We start from the raw sequence: 17,909 nt of genomic DNA, 5'->3' as shown, positions 1-17,909 counted from the left end.
AACACGTGGTTATTTGAGTCACTGTCACCTTCCTGTCAGCTTGAACCAATCTGGCCGTTCTCCTCTGGCCTCTCTCATTAACAAGGCATTTCCACCCACAGATCTGCCACTCAGTGGATTTTTTTTTCAATAGTTCAATGGTTATTTAGTATCAGAGAATGTGTACAATATACAACCTGAAATTCTTGCTCTTTTCAAACATCCACAAAAACAGAAGAGAACCCCAAAGAATGAATGATTGCAAAATGTTAGAACCCCAAAGCCCCCTCTCCCGCCTCCCACGCAAAAGCAGCAGCAAGCATCAACCCCTCCACCCCACTTACTTCAGCAAAAAGCATCAGCACCCATCACCCTCCAAGCAAGTACTACAAAAGCCCCCAAAGGGAGACCAACAAAAGCTAATTGTTCACCCAACAATTCGACGTGCCACAGGCTCTCTCTCTCCTTAACAAGAGACAGAGAGGTGTCTTTGTCACACCCTTTTCACAGCGAGGAGGAGACCAATAAAACAAAAGAGCTTGCTTATTATGATGTTACAATCTGCTGGGTTGCTTTTATTCCAACTTCTCCAACTCAAGAATTGGCGGTAAATGCTCCTGCACCATCGAGGGAGAGAGAGGGAGAGGGAGAGGGAGAGGGAGAGGGAGAGGGAGATGGAGGGGGAGAGGGAGAGGGAGAGGGAGAGGGAGGGGGAGAGGGAGGGGGAGAGGGAGAGGGAGGGGGAGAGGGAGAGGGAGGGGGAGAGGGAGGGGAGAGGGAGAGGGAGGGGGAAGGAGAGGGAGAGGGAGGGGGAGAGGGAGAGGGAGGGGGAGAGGGAGGGGGAGAGGGAGAGGGAGAGGGAGGGGGAGAGGGAGAGGGAGAGGGAGAGGGAGAGGGAGAGAATCCGCTGTTCATGATGTTCTGCTTCTCCTGCAACACCTCAGTCAGTGACACCAGCATGGAATCGATTCCTCCACAGGGCCACAGAACCTTACCTTGAAGGCGAACATCTTTCAGGCCGCTTCCTGGGGATATTGAAAAACGGCCGCACAGTAAGCTCCAGAGGTGGGAACCACCGCCATAAAGATCAGTTTGAGTGCAGCTGTAGATCATGGACTCCGACTTGTCACAGACTTTGTTTCTCGCACCATTCTCAATAATCTCTAGAGATTTGTGCGTGGAATTCCCAGATTAGCAGTTTCTGAGATACTCAAACCGCCCCGTCTGGCACTAACAATCATTCTGCAGTCAAAGTCACTTAGATCACCTCACATTTCATTCAGATGTTTGGTCTGAACAGAAACTGAACCTCTTGACCATATCTGCATGCTTTTATGTGTGAGTTGCTCCCACATGATTGGCTGATTAGACATTTGCATTAAAAAGCAGGTGTACCTAATAAATTAACATCTGTGTGTGTATATATAAATTAAAAATTGCATTGCAAAATCCTTTTCCAAGTGTTAACATAGTTTGAAAACCAAAGCAACATAAGTGCTCATACTACCCCTGGTGTGTTATAACCTTTCGATAATTGAGGGGCTTTCCCACCCATTTTGACCATTCATGTGCAGGAGAGGAAGGACTCCAGTTTAGACTCTATCCCACAGAGTCTTTGTATTGGTCACTTTGAGCTTCAGTGCATCTGTCAGCTTGTATTCCTACAACGTGGAATGCACCAGTAAGCAGCTTTCTCTCATGGTCATCTCATTGGGTGGAGATAGGTGAGCAGCGGCGAGAGGCACATTGTCTCTCTACTGTGCTCTGCCCCAATACTGCCAACTATTCTTTACTGCCGATGCTGATGACCCAGAAAGTAATCTTTAATGTAGAACTTTAACTTCCTTTAATGTAGATTTCCACGTTGCAGCTGTATAAAACTTTGGTTAGCCTTCAATCATTAGATTCTGCAATGGTTCTGGAGGACTGGAAAATTGCAAATGTCACTCCACTCTTTAAGAAAGAGAGGAGGCAGAAGAAAATAAATTATAGGCTAGTTAGTCTGACTTCAGTGGTTGGAGAGATGTTGGAGTCAATTGCTACGGATGAGGTTTTGGGTTACTTGGAGGCACATGAGAATAAAGACCGTAGTCAGCATAATTTCCTAAAGGGGAAATCTTGCCTGAGAAATCTGTTGGATTCTTTGAAGAAATACCAAGCAGGATAGACAAAAGAGAATCAGTTGATGTTGTGTACTTGGATTTTTAGAAGGCCTTTGACTAAAGGCTGATGTGCGTCAAATGTACGCTGTAGGCACGGCGTAGCCGCGTACCCTACGCTGTACTCTATGCCATAGCCTAATGCGCACCTCTTCCAAAATGTAACCACGCGTCGCGGCGACGCAGACCGAAACAATTGCGATTGGTCCGCTTGGTAGCATCGCATTTCCTCCTATGCTGCAATAGCTTCCCATTGGGTGACTGAAGGTCAGGGAAGGAACTCTGGCTGCAATGCTTTCCATAAAGCTTTACCGACTTCCGAAATTGCGGGGGACCCTATGCTTGATGCCAGTTTGTAGCTAGCTGCTACAGCCTGTTGACTTCCACCTGAAGCTAAAACTCGAATGGTGATTGCCAGTCTCTGAGTGTACTGTGCATACACTGATGCGAAATAAATGGTTGGAGACGATGAACCAAATCGTCGAATCTACCTGCCGACATCCGAAAATATTTGAAATGCATTTCCTCGTCCATGTCTCTCAGTGGCCGGATAAGCACAGAAAATTTACCCTTCTTTTGTTTCAGTTGCCATTGTTTGAAGTTTGAGTTTCTTTGTGTTGAGTTTCAACACAAAGAAACTCAACACAGTGGCATAGGAACCCCACTGCCAACTAGCGTTTGATGAATTGCAGACACACCAATGCACAAGTATAAATGCTCACAATGGCGTAGGCCACGGTATAAGCTAGTATGTGCAAGTATAAATCAGCCTTAAGTGCCACACATGAGGCTGCTTAACAAGTTATGAGCTCGTGGTATTACAAAAAAGATTGTAGCACGGATAAAGCATTGGCTGATTGGCAGGAGGCAAAGAGTGGGAATACAGGGAGCCTTTTCTGGCTGGCTGCCGGTGACCCATGGTGTTCCACAGGGATCTGTGTTTGGACCGATTCTTTTTACGTTATATGTCAATGACTTGGATGATGGAATTGATAGCTTTGTGGCCAAGTTTGTGGATGATAGGAAGATATGTGGAAGGGCAAGCAGTTTTGAGGAAGTAGAAAGGATACAGAGGACTAAGGCAGATTAGGAGAATGGGCAAAGAAGTGACAGATGGAATACAGTGTTGGGAAGTGTGTGGTCATGCACTTTGGTAGAAGGAATAAAGTCATAGACTATTTTCTGAGCAGGGAGAAAAATCAAAAATCAGAGATCAAAGTGACTTGGGAGTCTTTGTCCAGGATTCTCTAAAAGTTAACTTGTAGGTTGAGTCGGAGGTAGGGAAGTCAAATGCAATGTTACCGTTAATTTCAAGAGGACTAGAACATAAAAACAAGATTTTAATGCAGAGGCTTTATAAGGCATTGGTCAGACCAAACTTGGAGTATTGTGAGTAGTTTTGGGCCCCTTAGTCAGGAAGTGGAAAGGAGTTAAGGAGCCAGTGTACAGCACCCCTGTGGCTGTCCCCCTCAACAACAGGGATGTCACTTTGGATACTGTTGGGGGGGAGGAAAGTCACAGTGGTCAGGTCTCTGACACTGGGTCTGTCCTGCGACTCAGAGGGAAGGGGGAAGAAGAGGCACACTGTGGTGATAGGGGATTCATTAGTTAGGGGAATGGACAGGAGGTTCTTGGCTGAGAATAACATTCCCAGATGGCGTTGCCACCCATGTGCGAGGGTCCGGGATAACTCAGATCGAGTCCTCAGCATTCTGAAGTGGGAGGGTGAATGGCCAGAAGTAATGGTCCATATAGGTACTAATGACATGGGTAGGATGAGTGATGAGGTTCTACAAAGGGAGTTAGGTGCTAAGTTAAAGGGCAGGACCTCCAGGGTTGTGATCTCAGGATTGCTAGCCGTGCCGCGTGCTAATGAGGCCAGAACTAGCAAGATTATACAGTTTAATACATAGATAAGGAATTGGTGTAAGAGGGAGAAAATCAGATTTTTGGATCACTGGGCTGTCTTGCAGGGAAGGTGGGACCAGTACAGAAGGGATGGTTTGCACCTGAACTGGAGGGGACTAATAAATGGCAGATGGAATAGTGTCGGGAAGTGTATGGTCGCACACTTCAGTTGAAGAAATGAAAAGGTTGACTATTTTCTAAATGGTGAGAAAATATAAAAAAAAACTGAGGCACAAAGGGACTTGGGGGTCCTTGTGCAGGATTCACTAAAGGTTAATTTGCAGGTTGAGTCTGTGGTGAGGAATGCAAATGCAATGTTAGCATTCATTTCAAGAGGACTAGAACATAAAATCAAGGATGTAATGTTGAGACTTTATAAAGCACTGGTGAGGCCTTACTTGGAGCACTGTGAGCAGGTTTGGGTGTCTTACCTTAGAAAGGATGTGCTGAAACTGGAGATGGTTCAAAGGATTCCAGGATTGAATAGCTTGTCATATGAAGAGGACTGATGGCTCTGGTACTGTATTCACTAGAATTCAGAAGAATGAGGGGTGATCTCATTGAAACCTATTGATTGGTGAAAGGTTTCCTATGGTGAAGATGTTTCCTATGGTGGGAGAGTCTCAGTCCAGAGGACACAGTCTCAGAATAGAGGAATATCCTTTTAGAATGGAGATGAGGAGGAATTTCTTTAGCCAGAGAGTAGTGAATCTGTGGAATTCTTTGCTACAGGCAGCTGTGGAGGCCAAGTCTTTATGTATATTTAAGGCAGAGTTTGATAGATTTTTGATTGGTCTGGCCATGAAGGGATATGGGGAGAAGGCAGAGACTGGGGCTGAGAGGGAAATTGGATCAGCCATGATGAAATGGTGGAGCAGACTCAATGGGCCAAATGGCCTAATTCTGCTCCTATATCTTATGGTCTTATGATCTTATCTAAGAAATCAGGTGACAAGATAGAGATATGACTCTACCAAAGGAGATGTAAGGCACTCCTTCCTCTGCTAGTCTGCAGGTCAGCCTTGGGAAAGGTGCAGCACCTGCTTAGCCCTGATCAGGGTCATGTGAAGCCATGGGAGCAGGTGGTGGATGGTCATATGAGCAGCTGGTGCAGATCACAAGTCCTGGTTATGCGACCAGTGTCGCCAGGCAGACAATCTCTGAAAAGTATTGATAATGACTGCGGCCCCCTGTCTTGTAAAGACATTGCCCAGGAAAAGGCAATGGCAAACCACTTCTGCAGAAAAATTTGCCGAGACCTATCATGGTCATGGAAATACCATGATCATATGACATGGCACATAAAAAATGAATCTAAGAAAATACGTGCTGGCATTGGAGAGGGTTGATGAGAATGAATTTGCATATGATAAGCTTATCATATGAAAAGTGATTGGTGGCCCTGGGCCTGTACTCACTGGAATTTAGATGAGTTGTGGGGAGTGGGGTGGAGAATCTCATCGAAACCTATCAAATATTGAAAGGCATAGATAGAGTGGATGTGGAGAGGATGTTTCCGATAGTGAGTGAATTTAGGACCAGAGGGCACAGCCTCAGAGTACAAAGATGTCCCTTTAGGACAGAGATGAGGAGGAATTTCTTTTGCCAGAGGGTAAAAGAATCTGTGGAATTTATTGCGACAGATGGCTGTGCAGGCCAAGTCATCTGGTATATTTAAAGTGGAGGTTGATCGGTTCTTGGTTATTCAGGGTGTCAAAGGTTATGGAGAGAAGGCAGGAGAGTGGGGTTGAGAGGGATAATAAATCAGTCATGATGGAATGGCAGGGAAAACTTGATGGGCTGAATTGCCTAATTCTGCTCCTTTGTCTTATGGTTTTATGGTCTTATTTGGAATATTGTGTGTGATTCTGGTCATCACATTACAGGAAGGATGTGGAAGCTTTAGAGAAGGTGCAGAAAAGGTGCACTTGGTGAGGGCGCCCTTCAAGTCCCTTTTAAATCTTTCCCTCTCAACTTAAACTTGTGCCCTCTAGCTTTGGACTCCCCTGCTCTGGGAATACGACTGTGACCATGTCGCTCATGATGGTATAGACCTCTATCAGGCCACCCCTTGGCCTTTGACAAGATCCTAATCTTCAGTAGGGGTCATGGTGGAGTAGCGGCTAGCATAACACTATTACAGCATTCGTGACCCTGGTTCGATTCTCACCACTGTCTGCAACGAGTCTATATGTTCTTCCCATGACTTTCTTCTGATCTCTTCCCACATTCTAAAAACGTATGGGTTAGCAGGTTAATTGGTCAGCCATGGGTGTATTTGGGGGGGAGGCACGAGCTCACTGGTCCGGAAGGGCCTGTTACTTCTAAATAAATAAATGAATGAATAAATAAGCAAATTGGATGGATCACCCTCTGCTGTCCTTCTTACTGACATCTGGGGACTGAAGTATAAATTGGGAGAACCGTCCCTTCAACCAGTTAAGTAACAGCCTGATGGGGTCTCTCTATTGGAATCGTACCTTTGCCAATATCCCAGACTCCCCCATCGCTACCCTGGGTATGTTATCGCTGTAATGCTTTCTCAGCCTGCGACCATCATTGGCCACTGCTCCATCATTTGGGATGCTTGTTGGACATTTTGCAATCATGCATTCCATTTGCAAGTCACCCCAACCCCCCCAGATTCTGAAGCAGCCCATGCCCGCATGCAACACAATTTGAAGAACATTCCGGCACAGGCAAATAACATTGGTTCCAGGCAACGACCATTGCCAATGAGAGAGAGCCCAACCAATTCTTCTTGAGATAAAGCTCTGAGAGTTACATTAAGGCACTCTCCGCAGGAGTGTTTGATGCTTGGGACATTACAGATTCTTAGTGGGAGCAATACAAAAGAGCCTTTTGTTTAAGCTCAAAAGAGTGAAGAAGAGATTTAAATTACAAGGATGTTGCTGGGACTCCATGGACAGTGGCTTTGCAGGTTTGGACGTAATTCCTTTGAGAGTAGGAGACTGAGAGGCGATCTTACAGAAGTGTAAAATCTCATGAGGGGGCAGACAAGGTGACTGCACATAGTCTTTTTCCTGGGGTTGCAGAACGAAGAACTGGAGGTCCCAGGTTTAACGTGAGAGGGAAGAGATTCAAGAGAAGCCCAAAGAGCAACATTTTCAGCCAGAAGTCGGTTCGTATATGGAAAGAGCTACCACAGGAAGTGTTTGAGGCAGGTACATTAATAATATTTAAAAGGCGCACGGGCAGGTACAGGGATAGGAAAGGTTTAGAGGGACATGGCCTAATATTGGCAAATGGGCCTAGCTTAGATGGGAATCAGCATGGACCAGTTGGGCCAAAGGGCTTGTTTCTGTGCTGCATAACTCTATATTAAATTACCAATGAGTTTTAGTATTAGACTCTCTCATGATCCTCTATTCAGGGGATCTTCCACTCAGTGTGCTCATGGTTGTCTGAATTGAGTACGAGAGAACACTGGGACAGAAGGAAGCCATTCAGCTTGCCCCGGCTGTTCTACTAATCAGTGAGGTCATGGCGGACCCGTGTGCCATCTTTTCTAAGGGTTGCATGTATGGGTAGGTACAGGTAGAATGATAAACTTGCTTACAGCAGCATCACAGGTATGCAGGTACAGACAACATGCAGACCTTAAATTATACTAGACAGCAAAGGAAAAAAAATGACGAGCTAGATACGCCCCCTCCAGCTGCAACATGCCACTGAGCACAGTGGTAGTTTGAAATGCATTTTGAGAAGGTTGATTAGCAAGTAGGAAATGCAGAATACTTCTCACAAGGTACATGGAGACCAGAGGAGGAAATGCCCCATGCTCGATGTTCTCCGGACATTTTCCGACTATGCTTCTGTTAAAAGGTTGTTGTTGAAAGGAACAAACAGCACACATTCAAAGGATGGTGATTGTAATCATAAGCCTTAAAAAAATACAGGTGTCCTGTTGGGTAACCTTGGTTTTGAAACTTGTTTTTATTTTAAGTAGGAAATTGGGAAACAAAGCCACGTACGCATTGAGCAAGTCGAGGCGCCGGGACCACCGTGCTGCCACTGGCTGTGCCCTATGGTCTAGACATTGCGTGTGTCTTTCACTTCTTCATTAAAGTCTTGGAGCAAACAATCTTCGCCTTGAGCACAAAGTAATGAAGAGGTTTCCGCGGCAACTCGGAGACTAATTTCAGGACAAAGGGTGTGCTAGCTTACAGCCAGGAAGCTGACAAAGTAGTATTTACATTCCAAATGTTTGAACTTTATGGAACAAGAATAACTCAATTCAATCACTCAAGGTCAGAACAATTAGGAATGGATATATAGCTCTTAGCAGACAGGAGAAGACTAGGCCAAGAACAAATCTGCTTCCCAGTCGCCATTCCTTCCTTGAAAAATTACCCCTCCACCCTCTTTATCCTTAGCCAGAGGAGGCAAGACTAATGACTGATGCAACACAGCAGTTAAACAGGGAAGTTTTACACTAGTGTTATCAATTATTATGTAGCCATTGGTAGGGCTTGCTGGCTTCAGTTTGTATTTTCAGCTCAGAGACAGGCTGTTCATGTGCTTTTTACTCGTCTTTTGGCAAAAAGAGATTTGATTTTAAAGAACTGTTTGGTGACTATGATACAAAATTGAGTGACCAGCCTCTGGAATGAGATCCTTCACATGAAACAACACTGGTAAAACCCCTCTTTCCTTGCAGGAGATCACACGTTCCCTTTTACCTCATTTCTCCCCATGTTGTTACTCTTGTGTTCTTTCACCGTTGAGCAGTGTTGACCAAAACAGATGAAAATGGAAAGTCCATGTCCAAATTAGGAGCTGCTGTGGACAATGTGCACTTGACAAAAGTTGTTCTCTGAGTAATTTAATCAGCAAGCTTTTATTGATTGATAAATCTTTACTAATGAGCTCTCATGGAAAGGCCCTAAGAAATCTTTATAAGACCTTCTGAGTCCAATTCATGATGCACTTCAAGATAATGAAATAAATTATCTCAGTAAGGGATTAAATCAAAGGAGATGGAATAGTGCCAAATTTGAGTAACAGAATAGGTGGATAACAACAGGAATTCTGCAGATGCTGGAAATTCAAGCAACACACATAAAAGTTGCTGGTGAACGCAGCAGGCTAGGCAGCATCTCTAGAAAGAGGTGCAGTCGACGTTTCAGGCCGAGACCCTTCGTCAGGACTAACTGAAGGAAGAGTGAGTAAAAGATTTGAAAGTTGGAGGGGGAGGGGGAGATCCAAAATGATAGGAGAAGACAGGAGGGGGAGGGATGGAGCCAAGAGCTGGACAGGTGATTGGCAAAAGGGATACGAGAGGATCATGGGACAGGAGGTCCGGGAAGAAAGACAAGCGGGAGGGGGGGGAACCCAGAGGATGGGCAAAGGGTATATTCAGAGGGACAGAGGGAGAAAAAGGAAAGTGAGAGAAAGAATGAGTGTATAAAAATAAGTAACAGATGGGGTATGATGGGGAGGTGGGGCATTAGCGGAAGTTAGAGAAGTCGATGTTCATGCCATCAGGTTGGAAGCTACCCAGACGGAATATAAGGCGTTGTTCCTCCAACCTGAGTGTGGCTTCATCTTTACAGCAGAGGATATAAGGTGTTGTTCCTCCAATCTGAGTGTGGCTTCATCTTTACAGTAGAGGTGGAGGAGGAGAGGTTGTCTAATTTAACAGATTGGGGTCTGTTAGCCAGAAAGTCCAAGGTCCAATTGCAGAGGGATGAGCTGATACCAAGCTGGCGAAGTTTGGTGACCAGCTTGGAGGGGATCACAGTAATGAATGCCGAACTAAAGTCAATGAACAGCATTCTGACGTAAGAGTTGGGGCTGTCCAGGTGGGTCAGGGCAGAATGAAGTGCCATGGAGATGGCGTCCTCTGTAGATCTGTTGGTGTGACAGGCAAATTGATGGGGTCCAGGGTAGTGGGCAGACAGGATCTCAGATGTGATAGAACCAGTCTCTCAAAGCACTTTGCAATGATGGGGGTGAGTGCAACTGGGCAGAAGTCATTCAGGCCCGTGACAGTGGAACACAACTAATTATGACACCTAATCCTTTCTTTCCACACGTGCTCCACATCCCTCCAGTCATAATCATGTGTCTATGAGCCTCATAAACACCTCTATTGTATCTGCCTCCTCCAGCCCTGGCAATGCATTCCAGCCTGTCCTGTCATCTCCTTTGAACTTTCCTCCTCTCATCTTAAACACATACCCGCTTCTATTAGACAAAATTATGTTTGAAAACCCCTTGCTAGTTTTACGCTTTACAGTCTGCATCACTCACCACGTGTGCGATCACCATCAAACCCAAGAGAATGGCTGCCCGGCCCATGTACAGAAGTTTACAATCATCATCCTACCTAGAGCAAGAAATGTTGTTCACTGTGGGTAGGTTTCTCTTGCTGTAGCTAATGACCTTGGAGTCATTGATGACCCTTGGGTGCTTATGACTGTTGACCTGTCAAAACTTTACAAGTAAAGCTGGAATTCAAGGGGCTAGGTTCCTCTTCATCTTCCTCCTGTGTGGCAAACCTGGAATGGAGAACAGGAAAAGTCATGACGTCAATATAAAATCAGTGCAAGACTCTTTTTTATCTGCCTGATTGTCCTAAGCTTGCTTTTCCACTTCGTGCAGTTGGCCTGCAGAGAACAGGGAGATGACTTATCCCAAGACTTCTCTTTCGTTCTGCAGCCGATCATCAGACGGCCAGCAGTAAGTGGAGTAATGAATTTGTTCTTATGCTGTCACGTTATCCTTTCATGCTCACAAGATAGATCAGGGCCCATTATCAGCATATAGGCCTCGGTGAACTTGTGGTTCCTTGTTTCATTGGGTCTGCCAACACCCACTCACTCACTTACAGTCCTTTTGTCACTTACCCACACTAGGGACAATTTACAGTGACCATTTAACCCCGCCATCCTGCACGTCCTTGGGATGTGTGAGGAAACCGGAGCACGTGGGGGGGTGACGGGGAGCCCATGCTGTCACAGGAGAACATACATAGAAAGCGCCTGAGGCCAGGATCGAACCCTGGTCTCTGGCTCTGTGAGTAACCGTTCCATTTGGCCTCAAGATTTGGTGATGTTCTTGTCTGAGTATCCACTGGGGCTAGGGGCTAAGTAGGTGTCTGTGTGGAGTTTGCACATTCTCACTGTGACCGTGTGGGATTCCCTCTGGTGCATCCCAAAGATATCGGTGAAGGTAATTGGGAGAATCTGGGCTAGTTAATAGGAACATGGGAAGAATAAGATAGGATCAGTGTACAAGGATGGTTTGTATAGACACAATCAGCAGAAGGGCCTGCTTCTGTGCTGTGTGTCATAGAGTCAAAGAGCACTGCAGAGCAGAAACAACCCACTTGGATCAACTAAGCCATGCTGAACTGGAATTTTGCCCAGTCCCATTAACTCGCACCAGGACCATAGCCCTCCATACCCCTCCCACAAAATGTACGTACTCAAACTTTTCTTAAATGTTGAAATTGATTCCGCATGCACCACCTCTGCTGACAGCTCATTCCACACTCTCACCATCCTCTGAGTCAAGAAGTTCCTCTTCAGCTTCCCCTTAAATATTTCACCTTTCACCTTTAACCCATGACCTCTTGGTCCAGTATCACCCAACCTCAGTGGAAAAAGCCTGTTTGCATTTATCCCATCTATACCCCTCATCATTTTGTATCATCATCATCATCAGGTGCCGTGCCCAGTTTGAGTTTTGACTGCCATGGCCCACACACTCCTGTTTCGGGTCAAGTGGATCAATCCATTGGTATTCATTTCCAGTTCTCTGGCTGCTGTCTCCATCATCATTTGTCTTTGTCTTCCTCTTGCTTTCTTCCCTTCAATCTTTCCCATAATTACCGTGCATTCTAACTCCTCTTTCCTAATCACATGTCCAATGAAGTTACATTGCCTTTTCATGATCTCATACATTATTTCTCTTTTTGTGTTTGCTCTGTTCATGACATCCTCATTAGATATTCGTTTCGTCCATGATATTCTTTGCATCCTCCTCAAAAACCACATCTCTGCTGATACAATTCGTTTTCTCATGTTACTAGATGTTGTCCAACATTCTGAGCCGTATAACATAACTAGATAAACGTAACATTTCAGTACTCTGAGGTGGGTTGTCATGCCTAGTTTAGTATTGGTCAGTATACTCTTCATTCTTGTAAAGGTGTCTTTTGCCATCCCTATTCTTCTTTTGATGTCTGAGTTGCACCTGCCATCTGATGTCACCCAGCTTCCTAAGTAACAAAAGTTCTGTATTTGTTTTATGTCTTCCCCATTTATTCTCAGCCTGCATATAGGATTCTCCTTCTTTTTGGATATCACCATACGTTGTCTTTTTGCAATTGATAGATAGACCCATTTTTGCACTTTCTTCAACAATTATATCAATCAAGTTTTGTAGTTCTTCCTCCGTACTTGCAATTAACACAGTATCATCTGCATATTTGAAATTATTGATGTTTTCACCGCCAACTTTGATTCCCAAGATTTCTCTTAGTTTTTGTAATATTGTTTCACTGTACACATTAAATAAATCAAGGGAGAAAACACACTCTTGTCTAACGCCTCTCTTGATTTTTGTAAGCTGACTCACTTCTCCATCTATTCTTACAGCGGCAGTTTGTTCCCAGTACAGATTTCTGATTAGGCGGAGATCTTCCGAATCTAGATCTAGAGTTTTCTGTAATGTTTCAAATAACTTATTGTGCTTCACTTTATCAAATGCTTTTGTGTAGTCGATAAAACAAACAAACAAATCTTTTTGCACTTGAATAGCTTGTTCTGATAGTATCCTTAACATCAATATTGTGTTTCTTGTACCTTTGTCTTTCACAAAACCACATTGTTCTTTACTTATTTCAACCTGTATCAGCTTGTATCTTACTTTTAGCTCTTGTCATCAAAATTCTTAGAAGTATCTTGGTGATATGACTCATTAAACTTATGGTCCTATGTAATTCACATTCTATTGCTCCAGGTTTCTGAGGAAGAGTGATAAATACTGATTTTTTCATCTCTTCTGGTATTATTCCAGTCTCATACATTTCATTGGTTAAATCAGTAAGTTTTTCAATTCCATAATCTTCAAGGGTGATAATTTGTTCTATTACTAATTCGTCAGGACCTGCTGCCTTTCCTTTCTTCATCTTATTTACTGCATTACGAACTTCAGATTTTAAAATACTTGGACCATCAATGTTTTTCTTAATTTCAGGTTTTTCACCTTGATTATCTTCAAACAATTCCTGAATATACTCAGTCCATTTGTTCATAATCTCATCTTTTTCCATGATAATGGTACCGTCCTTTGCTTTCAAACATCCACCTGAAGAACAGAGGAGCTTTTTACTAGTGATATTCTTGATTTGTTGATGTAACCTTTTTGGATCAGTAATAGGGATTCTTTCTATTTGCTCACATTCCTGGTTTAACCATTCCTCTTTGGCTTTTTGACATAAGCTTTTAACTTTTTTATCTAAGGACTTATATTCTATAAAATTTGCTTTCTTCCGTCTCCTTTCTTCCATTAGATTTTTGATTTCATCTGTCATCCATTTATTCTTTGTGCTTTTTTCTTTTTTAGAAATCACTGACTTTGCTGATTCTACCAAGGCATCCTTTAGAGAGTTAAATTTCATTTCTACATGATTGCTATCATCTTCAACAGATTCTATTTCTAGACTTTGAAATCTATTCCTTACTTCCATTGTAAATTTTTGTTTTAAGTTTTCTTCTTTAATTAATTGCAAGTAATCAAGGGATTGTTCAGGTTTTTGCTTCTTTAGTTTTTAAGCTTTACTTTCACATGACATACTACTGGGTTATGGTCACTATTACAGTCTGCACCTGGATATGTTTTGCATTGAGTCACTGAGTTTCTAAATCTTTGGTTCATAGTAATAAAGTCAATTTGATTTCTAGTGTTACCCCCTGGACTTTTCCAGCTCCACAAGCATCTTGGATGGTTTTAAAAGTAGGTATTCATAATGACCTGATTATTCATCTTGCACCATTCTACCCATTTCTCACCTCTTTCATTTCTTTCCCCTAGTCCAAATTTTCCTACGGTATTTCTATCAGCAGCTTGTCCTACTTTAGCATTTAGATCTCCCATGACAATTACAATATCTTGAGATTTGCATTCATTCTTTGCTTGTTCAAGCTCTTCATAGAATTTATCTATATCTTTATTTGTTCCATCTGTTGTTGGTGCATATACCTGTATAGTTGCTAAATCAAATGGTTGTCCTCTGAATCTAACAAGGAGCACTCTTTCCGATATTGCCCGATGTCCTAAAACACTTTTTGCCATGTTTTCATCCATAAGAATTCAGTATAGGATGTTCCAGAAGAATAAACTAGTGTTTCATTTTGTATACCTCTTTCAAATCTCCTCTTAGTCTTCCACGTTCCAAGGAATAAAGTCCTACCCTATTCAACCTATCCCTATAACTCAGGTCCTCAAGTCCCAGCAACATCCTTGTAGATTTTCTCTGTACTCTTTCAATCTTATTTACATCTTTTCTGTAGGTTGGTGACCAAAACTGCACATAATACTTCAAATTAGGACTCACCAATGTCTTATACAACTTCAACATAACATCATAACTCCTGTACTCAATACCTTGATTTATGAAGGCAAAAGTGCCAAAAGCTTTCTTTATGATCCTATCAACCTATGATGCCACTTTCAAGGAATTAGGGATCTGTATTCTCAAATCCCTCTGTACTACCACACTCCTCGGTGCCCTATCGCTCACTGTGTAAGACCTACCCTGGTTGGTCCTCCAAAAGTGCAACACCTCACACTTGTCTGCATTAAATTCCATCTGCAGTTTTTCAGCCCGTTTCCCCAGCTAGTCCAGATCCCGCTGCAAGCTTTGGTAGTCTTCCTCACTGTTACCACTCCCCCAATCTTCATGTCATCCACAAATCTACTGATCCAGTTAACTACATTATCATCCAAATTATTAATATAGATGGCAAACAACAACTGACCCAGCACCAGTCCATGCGGCACTCCACTAGTCACAGGCCTCCAACCAGAGAGGCAACTGTAACCCAGGTTAATTCAACCCAAAGATGTAATGTTGGAAAGTTCTACCTGCGGAGGGGTGAAAATGAGGTTTACAAATTATTAAAAAAAGAGAATTTGAAAAAAAAAGCGCTGTGCAAGGGCAGGGCGTGGTGACACAGGACGGACAAGGAGAGAAGTGCATCAACAATTAGAAGCTGAAGACGTGAACTGTTACCTTTACCCTACTAATTTGAAAACCTCAGGGTGAAACCCCTGGAGGAGAGACAATAGCGATAGAAGATTTATTGAAGCTACAGCTATAACACGCAGCAGCACTAATGAGACAATATCGGCAGAGACGAGTGTCCAAAATCCCTACCGTGTAGTCGGGAATTAGTTCTGTAAAATCATACCAAGGGATTTGGTCAAGTTTTTGTACAAGTTTGCTTTTCATGGATGAACAACTATTTCATTCCAATGAACCAAGAAACAAGATGGTCAGCCACCCAAGATGAAGAATCAGCGCGGGAACGAAATGGGTAATGACGCAGAGGATTTAATATGGTTGGATGTATAAGTTTATTTTCATTCGAAGAAGCTGAATTAGATTTTCTGCAAGAACTGATTATTTTTGCAAAGACTTTGATAAGTTACTGAATGAGATTTATTTTGTTTAAAAGTTGCGATGTTGGAGAATTGCCATGAAAAGAGTTAACCTGTGTATATATAATTTTTGAATTTGAATTTAAACTTGTAGATATACTGCCTGGAAATGAAACTGAAGTTAACTATAATACTTGAGAATAGGAATTATATTTGGTTTTCAAACTAACTAGGGATAAGTAAAAAGGAAAGTTTAGACTGTAAACTTTTAAATAGGGAATAACGCTAGATCTAATTAGTTAAAGAAATTGGAATAGCAAAGGTCATTCTAATGAATATCACTGATTCTAACTAAACAGGAATTTGGCTTTTGTTGATATCTAAGATTTGGAACCTAAATAGAATGTTTGAATTTTGAATTGTTCTTACTTATGTAAATATTTTGTACATATTGTTCATTTCTTATAAACAAAGCTTATTTCCAGAAATGTGTGGCTTCTATTCACTGCCTCCTTCCGATACCTAGAACCTTCTGACGGCCTACAAGCATCTAGTGTAATTTGATTTTCTCGAAAGAGTGTGGCGATTAGCCACACGCGATAAGACCGGTGCTACACAGGTGTTACACAATCATCTACTACCACTTTCTGTCTTCTCCCACAAAGACAATGTTGGATTCATATTTATTACTTCATCCTGAATGCTGAGTGACTGATCCTTCTGGACCTGCTTCCCATGTGGAACCTTGTCAAATGCCTTGCAAAAGTCCATATAGATTATGTCCACTGCCTTTCCTTCATCAACTTTTCTTCTCATCAATAAGATGTGGCTCAGTATGATAAAGCAGATTGTAGCTGAAACATTCAAACTGAGAAGACCACCCCCCCCCACCAGAGGAATGAGAAGAACGCAGGAATGGTCCTCACAATTAGTTTCATCTTTTCTGAGCCAGGGAGAAAAGGATCTGACTCAGAGTCTCTCCCCGAGTTGTAAACACACCTCAAAGATGCGTGCTTAGCCCACTACTCTACTCTCTCTGCACTCATGACTGTGTGGTTAGGCAAAGCTCAAACACCATCTATAAATTTGCTATTGACACCACTGTTGTCGGTAGAACCTCATATGGAGATAACGAGGTGTACAAAGTGAATTAGTTCAGCTCACTGAGTGGTGTTGCAACATTGTCAGCAAGTCCAAGGAATTGACTGTGGACATCAGGAAGCGGAAGTCCCAGGAATGTGCACCAGTCCTCATTCAGTGGTGAGCAGCTTCAAGTTCCAGGGTGTCAATATCTCCGAGGATCTATCTTGGCCTAACACATTGACACAATTACTAAGAAGGCACAACAGTGGCTCTACTTTGTTAGAAGCTTGAGGAGATTTGGTATGTCACCAAAGACTCATGCAAATTTCTACAGCTGAATGGTGTAGAGCACACTGACTGGTTGCAGCACAGGCTGGTACAAAGGACCCAATGCATAGGATCACGAGAGGTTTATAGACTTACCTGGTTCCATCTGAGGCACAACCCTCCCCACCATCAAGGACAAAAGGCTCAAGAAGGCAGCATCGATCATGAGGACCCTCATTATCCAGGACATGCCCTCTTCTGCTTCCTACCATTGGGGAGGAGATACAGGAACCTAGAGACACATGCTCACCAATTTGGGAACAGCTTCTTCCCCTCCGACATCAGACCTCTAGCCAGCCCAAGAACCCATGAACATGACCTCATTACTCCTTTTTTTGCACTATTTATTTATTTTGAGACTTCTTAAATTACTTGTGTATCTTTACATTGTACTGCTGCTGCAAAACAGCACATCTCACATCATGTGGGACAGTGACAATAAACATGACTCTGGTTCTGAAGATCAAAATTTGCTCCAGTGTCGTTGATAATGAACCCATGAACACTACCTCACTACTTTTACTCTTTTTTTGCACTATTTATTGGTTTTTAAATAGATTTCTTACTGTAAAGCTGCCACAAAAGCAACAAATTTCACGGCACATGCTGATAATAAGCCAGATTCTGATTCTGATTCTGATTCTGATTTGAAACTGTAAGACTGTGAGAAAATGAAGGGATTCCAATAGAGAAACAAATCAAATTTGGTTCAGACTAAAGTGAAATTGTCCTTTGTCTAATTAAAACTTGGTTGGAGTTGTTTCTGCATCCTCTCCCTTTATCCTTTCTCCCAAATCCCCTCCCCCAAGGCTTCCAACA

General features: G+C 43.0%; 1 protein-coding gene across 2 annotated transcripts in view; it reads right to left on the bottom strand.

Annotated features, from left to right (window-relative positions):
* LOC134340346 (activin receptor type-1-like) overlaps positions 1-17,909 on the bottom strand; it is a 133,687-nt gene that overhangs the window by 85,992 nt on the left and 29,786 nt on the right. For both annotated transcript variants that reach the window (XM_063037480.1, XM_063037481.1), the window contains exon 2: positions 10,399-10,570. The gene's annotated coding sequence lies outside the window, so the exon portion shown is untranslated. The remainder of the gene's footprint in view (positions 1-10,398; positions 10,571-17,909) is intronic.

Source organism: Mobula hypostoma, chromosome X1, assembly GCF_963921235.1.
Source record: "Mobula hypostoma chromosome X1, sMobHyp1.1, whole genome shotgun sequence".
Lineage (NCBI taxonomy): Eukaryota > Metazoa > Chordata > Chondrichthyes > Myliobatiformes > Myliobatidae > Mobula > Mobula hypostoma.
The sequence above is the reverse complement of the archived record's forward strand: the minus strand, read 5'-3'. Positions and strand labels throughout refer to the sequence as shown.